This window comes from Agelaius phoeniceus, chromosome 5 (genome assembly GCF_051311805.1).
Source record: "Agelaius phoeniceus isolate bAgePho1 chromosome 5, bAgePho1.hap1, whole genome shotgun sequence".
In the NCBI taxonomy this organism is placed as follows: Eukaryota; Metazoa; Chordata; class Aves; order Passeriformes; family Icteridae; genus Agelaius; species Agelaius phoeniceus.
This window is the reverse complement of record NC_135269.1, coordinates 16,244,743-16,256,206: the sequence shown is the minus strand read 5'-3', so window position 1 is coordinate 16,256,206 and position 11,464 is coordinate 16,244,743. Positions and strand designations below refer to the sequence as shown.

General features: G+C 40.4%; 1 pseudogene; it reads left to right on the top strand.

The window, feature by feature from the left end:
- Window positions 1–1,357: 1,357 nt before the first annotated feature.
- Window positions 1,358–7,852, top strand: LOC143694007 (killer cell lectin-like receptor subfamily G member 1; annotated as a pseudogene).
- Window positions 7,853–11,464: the final 3,612 nt, after the last annotated feature.

Sequence of the window (11,464 nt, the reverse complement as noted above, 5' to 3'; positions counted from 1 at the left end):
CACATAGCAGTCTCCATTTTAGGATCAGTGTAGACTCATGCATCAATTTCTCCTTAGTGAACCCACTGAGGACTTGGTGGAATTTTTTTAGTTGGTTTGTGGAGAATCATGGATTTTCAGTTTTTAGTGTTTTAGTTGTTTAATTTGAATATTTTGTTCCCATCAAAAATGTTGCCTTTTTATTATTATATTTAATTTTCTCAAAGATGACCGGGCCATCTGCATAATTTAATTAGTTTCTGGTGGATTGTTTCTCTGTTCTTCTTAAATGTAGCTTACCTTTCATTGCACATAAAGCCTTATCTCCTACCTGTCTTCTTCAGGCATCTGATCACCTTTTCAGTGAGAGACTGAATAAGATCCAATGGATCTCCTAAGGATGAGGAAATCCTGTCCAGACCAGGCAGAGAGTGAAAAAAGTGACAACAGACAAGAGGCACAGATATTAAATTTTCCTGGTATGATTTGGCCTCACCATTCTTGGAATTTTCATATGAGCAATATGAACTTTGAAAGTCTTTGAACTGCAAAATCTGTGTGCTACAGTGGGCATGTTGCAAAGGACTCTTCTTCAGCCACATGGAAGAGAAGTACTGCAGTACTCTTGCTTTTCTGAATTCACAGAATTGTATTTTTGGTGAGGGCTTTGGTTTAGTCATGAGAATGTGAGAGTGCACTGGTTTATGTGCTACCTCCTACAGCTTGTGGTTTCATTTATAGCAGGTGCTGCACCATCAAGAAATAGCAATAATCCACACACATCCCCCCCAACTGTCCAAGACATATAAAAAGGCCACTTTTTTCACATAAGTTTCATGTTACTCTCATATTTTTGGATGGTTTAACAGGTCTTTCTATCTATGATAAAAGGAGGAGGTGAGTTAGTGTTTTCCTCTTGCCTTCTTTTTGAACAGCCTCCCCCCCCACTTCTGCAAGGGGCATTTTCCTTCATGGAATCACGGAGTCATAGAGTGCCCCTGAGTTGGAAGGGATCCACGAGGATCATCGAGAGGAATTGTTCATGCTGATGTTAAACCCAAAATAAATCATGAAGGGATGAAAGACAAATTGCCTGTTTTGATTTTTCATTTTGCTAATCTTTTCATGTACAACAGTTTCAGAAATAAAACAATGCAGAATTTCACATCCATCCTCTGATATTATGTGGAAAATACTCCCTCTGTTATTTTATGTGCACCAGGTTTCTGTTTCTGTAGCTTATTATGCTCTTATGCATTTAAATGGACCTTGATTGGGTGACTGTAATGAAGTGGAGGTGCTCAACTCCCATATGACCTTGCAGAAATATTTTTTTATTTGATCAGCTTCCTATGACTAGTTCTTCAAAATTCAGTACATGGAGGTGAAGGACGATGCTTGGATAGGTAAGAAGAAAATATTTTGATGTGGAAAGGCTATAGCAGAGCTGTTGCCACTGGAGAAATCTCTTAACTTTCCACCTGAATCATTGCAACAAGAATGAGAGCAATTAGATATTTATGCCTGAGCCTGGTCATGGTCAATTGTTGCTTTTTTCTTTACACCAATAGCATGTCCACAGCTGAGCTGCAGCTCTCAACTCTTGACTTCAGCCTGTCTTCAAGACAAGCTGATGTTTCCTGCCTGGTTTAAATGAATATCCTCAGAAAAAGCATTTTCTGTGAGCTGCTGTTACCTTTTCAAAGTGTGGATTTACTGTGGTTTACAATTTGTGGGAAAAAAAGATGAGCTAGATACAAGTTGAATTGTCTGTGATCAAAGGGGTTTTTTTTAATGTGTATTTTTGGAATAAATGTACTTCAGCTCCAGGCTGGAGAAGAGCATTTAGTTTGATGAGTTAGGTTTAATAAGTGTAGTTACTTAATCTCTTACACTGAATTATTCATTTTATTGATATTATTGAATTAAATCCTGCATTCTGTATTTAAATTTTTTTATAAAATATACAATCAGTTGCAGCAGCACAGGGAAGAAATCAGGAATGTAGGGGCAGAATTTAGATCCAGCTTGCTGGCAAGTGGGAAAAGTCTGATGTTTACGTCAAAAGTCTGCCTACAACGAGCCACAAACTTGTAAAACAGGGCTAAAGTTCTGTGTTCAGTCAGTGCTCATCCTTTGTATGATTTCTGCTGTGTGCACAATTGATTCTAGGAAGAACTGTACTAGCTTGTTTTGCCCCATGAATCACTACCCTGTCTGGATGAGTTTGAAATATCAAAAGTCACAGAATTATTCTATGAAAATGGGTCAACAGCATCCTGCAGCTCACTCCTACAGGACTGTCCCTGAAGCTGGTGTGGACCTGCCAGCCCCTTAAACCACACACCACACAAAGTGGAGTGAGGGAGGGAGGAGGAGGTCTTGGGATGTGACAGCTGTGAAAAATCTCCTTCAGACCTTATTAGGCCACACAGCACAAGACAGAGCAACCTGTCAAAGCCCAAGGAGTTCCTTTCAGTAGCCAAAGGTTTATTGTAACGATTTATTTTAAAATGTCAGTTCCTCATGTCAGGCTGACAGTCCTGTAGTTCCCTGTCTTCTTGAAGACATTTGCTGCCACCTTTGTTTTGTATCCTGCTTTTTTAGGACAGACCATTGTTGAGTTCAGTGGAGCAGATCCTTGAAAACCAGTCCCATCTTCTCTACTGGACTCTCTGCCATGGGATTTTCCCCGTGAACACAGACTCCTGAGCAGACCAAAGTCTTTTCTCTTAAAGATCAGGCTTGATTGTGATTTTGTTTTTGTATCTTTCCCTTCTTTTCAGGAACTCCAGCATCTCATGATTACTGCCAGTTCTTCTCTGTGTTTTTAAAAACAAATGGAGTATAAGAAGAAAAATAAGGTAAAGGAACTTAAACAAAGGGGTAGAAAATATTTATATGTTTGAAAATTAAGCATGTATGGTCCTGGTAGCCTATAAAGTAAAAATAATCACACAAATTTTAATAGAATTATATTTTCAGATTTTAATAATTCTCAGAATTAACAAAATTAATTATTCATGAAGTCTTCTGTTCTGAAGATACTATAGTTTCTGTTTTCTGTCTGAAGTCCTGACCTAGCCTTAAGCAAATGTGAGCAACTTTTTTCTACACAAATCAAAGAGTTGATTGGAAAGGCTGATACTGGTGGAGAGGTCAGTGAAACTGTTGTTGCGGAAAAGGGCTGGCAGTACAAGCATATGATTTTAGTAATGGATTCCACAAATTGAACTTTTTCAATATATTCTCTTGCTCCATGAACGTGATATTAGAAATACCTCAGAGTTTGGTGCAACCATGTCAGGAACAGGTTGCCATGGTTGTCACTACAAGTCTGAAATGGTAGAGCTTTGTTCTGGAGTGGAAGAATTCAAGTTTCCTGTGTGGGTCACCACAATAATTATTTCTCATCTTGCAGTTGCCCTGTTTCAGGCAGAATGGTTGCTTTGCCACCCCGCAGAGTCACATATGGAGAATAGGACACAGGCACCACCTGTTCTACTGTTACATTTCAGCTTCCTCCTGTGGAGTTAAGGTAACACCCCTCAATTTTCTTGTCCCAGTTCTCAAACTCTTCTGTTTTGCTGTGTTGTTAATATAAATAAATAAATGGATATAATTAAGGATGTTGATACAGATGAAACGCACCTGCATTGCTTTCATTGATGGTGCTTGCAGTGAAAGAGAAATGTAATCTGTAAATTATCCCACTAGAATTACCTGTTTGCTAAGTAAGGAAATTTAATTTCTCACCTTTTTCATCTTGGTCAAGCCTAATTGCTTATTTATGGGATGTGAAGAATGCTAGATGACTTCACTCCCCTTCAAAGCAAGTTTCCCTCAATGATTTATGGAGCATCCATCAGAGCAGCAGTTTAATCACCAAAGATCGACCTCTTTGTGAGCTATTGTCATTGCTTAAACCATTTTGTATTCCAAAAAGCTGATGTATGACATCATTCCTTATGTATATTACTTTTCTGCTAATAATATGTTCTGTCATTAGAAATTATTCCAAAGTGCTGTGAGGAAAGCTCAATCGACCCTCAGGGAAATCCAGATCCACATCCAGGCTTTGTGGCAGCTGGGACTTCTAAATTCCAAGTAAAGCAAAGTTTAAAAAAGCAACACTTAAAAGCATGTGATGGATAAAAAGGAGCACTTCTCTCTGAATGTGAAACACAGAAGTGCCAAGCAACAGTGAATACAAAGAACAGAGGGGAATAGGGACATCAAGAGTAAAGGTAAAGTCTGTTAATAATGGAAAAGATACATGCATTAGTAAATAAGCAGTCTAGCAGATTTCATATCTGAATTAGAGATGTGCATTTGTATGCAAAGTTTTCCTTTCTGTCCTGCTGTTTGAGATTGGGCAGGATGGGCAGTTGAAGGTAGGTTAAAGCTGCAGATTTGCAGCTCCAACAGAGTGATCTAAGAACTTCTGTTGGTGCTGTATCAAAACACTCATGGTATTTGGACTTCCCTTCAGATGGAAAGCTGAGTTGTGACTGATCAATAAGCCCCTATAATGGGGTAAGTCTCAAGGGAGGAACTGTCAAAGGAAAGTGCAATGTACTGATGAAATATGCTGTGACTGAATTTTTTTGATTAACATTTGTATCAGTTGAGTGGATCAGCTGATTATATCAGCTGGCTGTGTGAATTTTTATTCATGAGTTAATAAAAAAGTGTGAATGTCTTTCTAAGTTAACCAGACCAGCAATGGGGCAGTGTGTATACATATATATAGCTTGATTAGCCTGATACATATTTCTTCCTGGTGCTAGCCAGTGTTGCAATGGTGAACATATAAATTCTGTCAGTAAGAATCACATTTGTATTGTGATTCATGTCTTTGTTGAAATTGCTACATTCTGTTAGTTTGCTCTTGTATTGTACTTCCAAGACATAGCTGTGGTTGATTCTGCTAAATCAGAATCTCATGAAACATCACATCTTCAAATAAGCAAATTTGTAATTAAAGGTTAAATTATCAATGTGTGGAATATCAAAACGATCCCTGTCAGACATTGTTGGACTCTGACATGAGTGCAGGCTTGAGGTAAACTGACACTGCAGTTTGACATGAATTGTATTTTTAGAGCTGGTCCCATTAAAGAAAACCTTACCTTTCTCACATTTATGTTCTTTTTCTTCTTGTTAGGTTCTTCTGTTTCATCTACTGTGGAGGTCCTGGGGAGCATCCCCAAAATTAAGGAGGCACAAGAATCTTGTCTCAAAAAGCTATTAAGACCCCACTGGCTCCCTCCCCTGTTCCTATGTCTGTTCCTATGCTCCTAAGCCACTCCCTCCTATTCCCATGTTGGCCATCATCCTGGTACTGCCTGAGAGCATGGGTCAGCCTGGCCCTCTGGGGACACAGAGGAACCTGGACTCTCAATATGTGGGTGCTCTGGGACTCTGAAAATCTCACCCTGTGTGGCTGAATTAAACATCTGTGCATATTATGCAAAGGCCCTTTTTGCTTCTTTACCCTGGACTTTACTAGCAGCAATTCAGACTGCAACAATCTACTACCTGCTGGATTGTTGCAGTGATTCTTTGCAGAAGGGATCCTCTTAATGGCATTGCTGGGAATAACAGGGCATTTTATTACCAAGGGTAAATAAATCTCCTTCACTGAAAATACTTCATTTGTCTGTAGAACTTTGTCAGGGAGCACAGCAGAGCTCTTGAAATCTGCTCATTGGTCCAAGAAGAACGTGGACCTCTTATCTTTAAAAAAAGACTTGCTCTCATGCCTATTTCCATTTGGATAATGGATGCCCTTCACAGATTCCTTCAGAGACTCTGATTCTTTCCCAGTCTCAGAAGAGCTCCAGGGATGGCATCATTGTAACTGGGGAGAATAATTTTCTGAAAGAACGCCTTTGTGAAAAGTGTTTGTAAGGAACTGGGCATGACTCTGAGTGGGAAGAGACATGTATGATTCTTTTTCAGGCTGCCCATGTCCATGCTGCCCTGAGCAGTGGGTGACCTACAGAGGCAGGTGTTACTCCTTCTCCAAGGAGAAGAAGGTCTGGAATTTCAGCCAGGAATCCTGCTGGGCACAGGGAGCTCATCTCCTGGTGACCAGCAATACCAGTGAAACGGTGGCTGCCTTTGCAGGGGCAAGGGCAGGACAAAGTGGGAGCAAGTTCCAGGCACAGTTCTGGCAGCTCCTTCCCTCTGGGAGGAAGGGAGAGTGTAAAAGGCTCCTGGAACCCACCCGCCACCTCCTTTGCATTGGCAAAGACAAGGTTTTCCCTTAGATACTTTGCAAGAGAGATTTGTTTGTTTCTGCCTGACTCAGCTGAGTTTTGTTTGTCATGAGTTCAGCCCTCAGAACCCACAGCTGGGGAAGCTGCCTGGCACTCTGAAATGCCAAGTCTCACAAAGCAGGTCCCTGTAGGAAGGAAGGGAATAGGTGCTCACATTCAAAAATAGACCCAAAATTTTGTCTCTCACACAGTGCTTCTTTCTTTACCCTTCAAAACCCATGACTTGACCTGGTTTCTCTGAGTCTACTGATCTCTCTGCCTTTCCATCCCTCCTAGGACTTCTTCCAGGTACTACACACCAAATCCCACTGGATTGGTTTACAGAGGGAGACCCATGGGGACTGGGCCTGGGAAGACAGCTCAGAAGTGAGTGATGAAAAGAGAGTATGGTGTTTCCTTTGTACTCTTAGATAAAACACCTGAATTTTAGATTCTTTCCCCCTCTGCCATGAAAAGTCTCCTGGTATTCAACAGAAGTCAGCCAGCAATGAACACGGCTGCTAAGGGATGTTCAGAGTGGCCATGGCTAAGGGCCATGCAGTTAAGGGCTTCCTCCTGCCCATCTGCCAGAGCCCAGTGAGGTGCACGTAGGCCTGGGAGTCTCTGTCCCAAGCTAATGGACACAGCTGCTACATTCCTGTCTGTAGGTCCCACTGGAGACAGCATACATGCAAGCAAAGGATTGTGACACAGTGATTGTGCCTGCAATCATCACCTGCTTCCAGAGGCTCAAACCCATCCCTTGCTTCACCTCCTCCCCTCTCTTTCCTCCTTGTCCCCTAAAAGTTCCTCAACAAGTTTTACAGAGGCCCTCTTTGAATGTACTCAAATCCTCCTGCTCCACTTTCATCCCAACTTTCTTATCTGTCACAAAGCCCAGAGTGCTCCTGTCCAAAGCTGTGCCTGGAGGCTTTTGATGGCCCATCAATTAGTAGTTGAAGACTTTTGGTCTTTGCAGTTTTGTCTGTTATTTCTTGAATGTTTGTGTCTGTGGATTTCTCTTTCATAATTTTGTCCTCATTATGCTCTTTTGCACTGAACGAGACCTTGATTGTATAACCTTAATGAAGCAGAGGCTTCCACCTTTCACACATGCATAGAGATGATTTTAACTGAATACTTTAACTGAGATACTTTATACTTTCTGTCCCAAATGCCTTTAGTAGAACAGCAAAAAGTCCCTCGTGGAACAGAACATTTATCTCTGTAGTGATACTAAATGGAGAGCCCAGTGTGAGACTGGTGAACTGCAGTCTCACATTGAGCTCCAGGCATTACAAGTGTCCCAGGATGGATCCTCCCTGACATCAGCTCATGAAGTCTAACTGCAGCTGGTCTCTTCCCTCCAAAGATGTGAGATGTTCTTCCCCCTGCCAAAGTGGGTATCCCTCTGTGGTGTTGCCCTGCTTGTGTGCTCTGTCTCCCACAGGGTCGAATCCACCAGCCCTGTACAGAACCGTGCTGTTCTGCTGAATGGTGCCATCCATGCTTCCAGCTGTCAAGTCCCTGCCCCATGGATCTGTGAGAAATCTGCTCAGTGACCTCTGTGGACCTTGTCTGAGGAAGTATTCTTTGGACAGCTGTGCTAAGGTCTGATTCCTGTGAAGTTTCTCTGAGAAGTGCTGTGCTCCTTGCTCCTGTGCCACCTGCTGCACTGCAAGGAATGAACGCAGCTTCCACAGGAGGTCTGAGTGCTGCTCCTGGCTCCATTCAGGATCAGTCTGGTGATGTTCACATTCATAGCCCTCCCCTAGAGACGGACAGTCTTCAAAGTGAGGAGAAGGGGGAGGAGAGATTTCTTGGAGTCTCTCAGTCGTTTTCAGAGGTACTTGAGCACTGCTGTTCTGAAGTCCTAGGGAGAGGTGAGCTTGTAATCTGTGAGCTCACGCAAGCTCTGAGTTTATTTCCCTCTTTTGTGACACTGGTGACATGCACCAAGGCTGAAAGCTAGCCTGAAGTTTGAAGCTGGCCTATTTTTGCAAGTGATCAGATGATGTCCATAGGACCTTTCTAACCTAAATTCTTCTGTGGTTTATGTTTGTACCTGGAGAAAACTGGAGCACGGCTCCTAGTGTTATGTTGCTGCGTAAATAGCTGCCAAGGAGTGAACCTGCTACCCTGCTGAGCTGAAAATAAACGTGAATTGCTTCTAACAATTTCTTCAGGAGTCACTTTTTCTGTTTTCCTCCCCAGGATTATTGCCTAGTGCATCCGTTGATTTATAAAAAGGCAAAATGGTGGCAGGAACAGAATCAGGAGAGTGGGGTAAAATACTTTGCAACAACACTGCAGCAGAAGTACAGCCACAGCCACTGAACAGTCTCCTACCCCAAGGGATTAAGGAATGGCAAATTTACCTTTTTCTGTAGCCAAATGAGTGCAGCCCTTCATCTTCCAGTCCCTTTGTCCTTAGGCCCACCTTGGCCATGGTTCAAGTGCCCTGCACCACCCCTGAGGGGTCTGTTTGTGCCCTGCTCAGTTTCCTCCAGAACAGGTCTCTCCTTAAAGAAGTCCTGCCAGACCCCTCATCCAGCACTTCTTCCCATGGGATTCAGCAGTCAGATAAATATAATTCCAATTTTAGTGACAAGTAGGCCACAATCACAAAATGTCCTGCGCTGTGCAACAGCACCTTGACTACATCATAGGATGACTGTGATGACTTTTTAGGGACAATCTGGTGGTATTTTATGACACTATTTCTTAAAATACTGTGAATTATGTTGTTAGGTTCATTGCTCTAAGCAGTCACAAAATAAATTATTAGAATTAGATGGAAAAAGTATGTTTGTTACAGAAATAAAGCTGGTTTTTACCAAGAAAATTTAGATGCTAGTGTAACACCCAGAATGTTTTAGATGACAAAACAGTTGTTGCCTAAAGAATATTTCTGAAAATCTCATCTTTAGTATTTTGGTATTAAAAAAAGTATACCACCTTTTTGGTATTAAAAAAAAGTAAGGTTAATTAAAGTTATGCAATAGTAGCTTATTGCTTTCCTGCATTCTTCATAGGTATCTTAAAGAACGTTTAATTCTCATAATACCATAGTTATTTTAAAATTGTTACTCCTTCAGAAACAATTTGGAAAGTTTCTTCTTTATGCTCTTTAGTTTTCTATGAGAGCTATTACTTTGAATTACAAAACCTAACAGAGCATGTGAGAAAAACAGGAGAGGGGTGCTCCAAATACTTTAATAAACTCTGTTGTTTTCTATATTTCTTCCTAGCAGAATGTAAAGCAAACCAGGCAGGATCCTTGGTTTTTAAATTCCCCTCACCTGGGGTGTTGTTTCAGCCTCTGAGGAGCACTCTCCTGTTTAATATGTATGATAGCTCCTCATGAATATACAAGTCTTTTCTGTGCACATGCAATTTTTGTCCCACTCTCCCTATAGAGTCTGAGGCATGAAAGAAATAGGATTGTGTTACTTCTGGAAGTTTGTGACTTTTCCATAATCAACTATTAGATTTATAAACTATACTGACAGCACTGGAGATGTGGGAAATTATTTGGGCTATGGAATGAAATCAGTGTGTACACATTTTAAAGAAAAAATAAATATTACAGCACAGCTTTCATTTAAAGGCACTGTACACTGCTGAGCTGCTCATCAGAAAAAATGAGGGAGAATATTAAATATATCTGCCTTGCTTTTTGTCTTGGTGAAAACCCTGTTGGCTTTCTGTTCTATGCTGCCTTCAGGGTGTTAAATGACTAAGCTTTTTCTTATGGTATTTTATGCAAATTGAAAGCAATTCTGCTGTGTACACAGTGTCAGATAAAAAAAAAACTGGAGAAAAAAACAAGTTTAGATAATCAGCACTTTTAAAAAAATTGTATCTCTCGTTTATTTTGTTTAGTAATATTAATTATGGAGGAATAAGGGAATTTTTCACTGTGATCTGACTTCTTTTGTATTGCCAGTATTTTAGGTATTAGAGGGGTGAAATATCCATTAATTCCACTATTGTGGTTTGGGGTGGAACTTTCAGCTGATTTTCAGATGAGAACTTCTAAGAATAGGTCCTATTTTATGCAGCTAGTTTGGAAAGCAGAAGAAAATATCATGTGTGTAAAAAAACCCTGTCTTATCAACTTCCTACAGGAGCAGATGCTGCCAGTTCTGGCAGTTCTTAGCACTTTGAACCTTTAAAATATGCTTTGCAACAGTAATTAACTAGCAGCAAGTAATATGTTTGAAATAAACTTCCAATTATACGTAATGTTTCTGCAGACGCGCATTTTAATATTTTCAATTAATTTAAATTCCTTTTTAATTTTTATTTCTTTACTTCTGGACCGGAGTCTTGTCAGTTGACATCAAATAAAGCATGTAGGTGAGTCAGACCTGCTAATTAATTTTGTTGCTCTGTTTTTTCTTTCAAATTCCCAAGTATTTTGATGAAATGCATTTGATTAGTGTTACATTCATCAGGAAAAAAATTGCTTGAAGGAAAGCTGCTTTAATCAAATTACTTGTTTTGATGCCAGGAAAGGAGAGATTTTAAGCTGGTGTTTATAGACTAGGCAAAATGTTACTGTGCAACTGTACCAATCTCAGTGCCAGGAATGTAGTCTAGAACAGAATCTTGTCTCAGATTCTAGATGCAGAGCATGCTCTGATAAAACCCAAACTGGAGCTTTTCTGTAATGTCAATGAAAGCAGAAACAAGCAGTTAATATTTTTCTTCCAGTGTAAATGCTTAAGGCTCCATTGATGCTCTTTCCTAACCTTTAAAGGCTCTTGGTATTTCTTGCTCCAGAGAAGTGTATTAGTTACTTTGTCATTGTATCTAGCTGGAAGGATATGGTTATTCTCCTTTACACTGTAAATACTTTCACAGAATTGACAGGATTGACAAGCTTTTGTCTAAATTTCATAGCAGTGAATCCTACTTAATGCTGTGGTCTTGGATCCTGCACTAACATTATTGAATCTGTCCCATCTGATGACTTTTAAATCTCTGTTCCACACTCTGAAGATTCACAGCTCCTCCACCCCACCAGGCAGACAAATAAATATCTTTATTACATTTACATTAGCACTGGTTATTTGAGTCCTTTGACTAAGGCATGAATTCTTAATAGAAAAAAGCTTATGATAGTTGTTGAAAGTAGAAAACCAGGATAACTGGGGGTTTTCTGTCTCACGCTAGGTTAGACTAGTTCAACCCATCTCTTTTTCTGTACTTTTTAA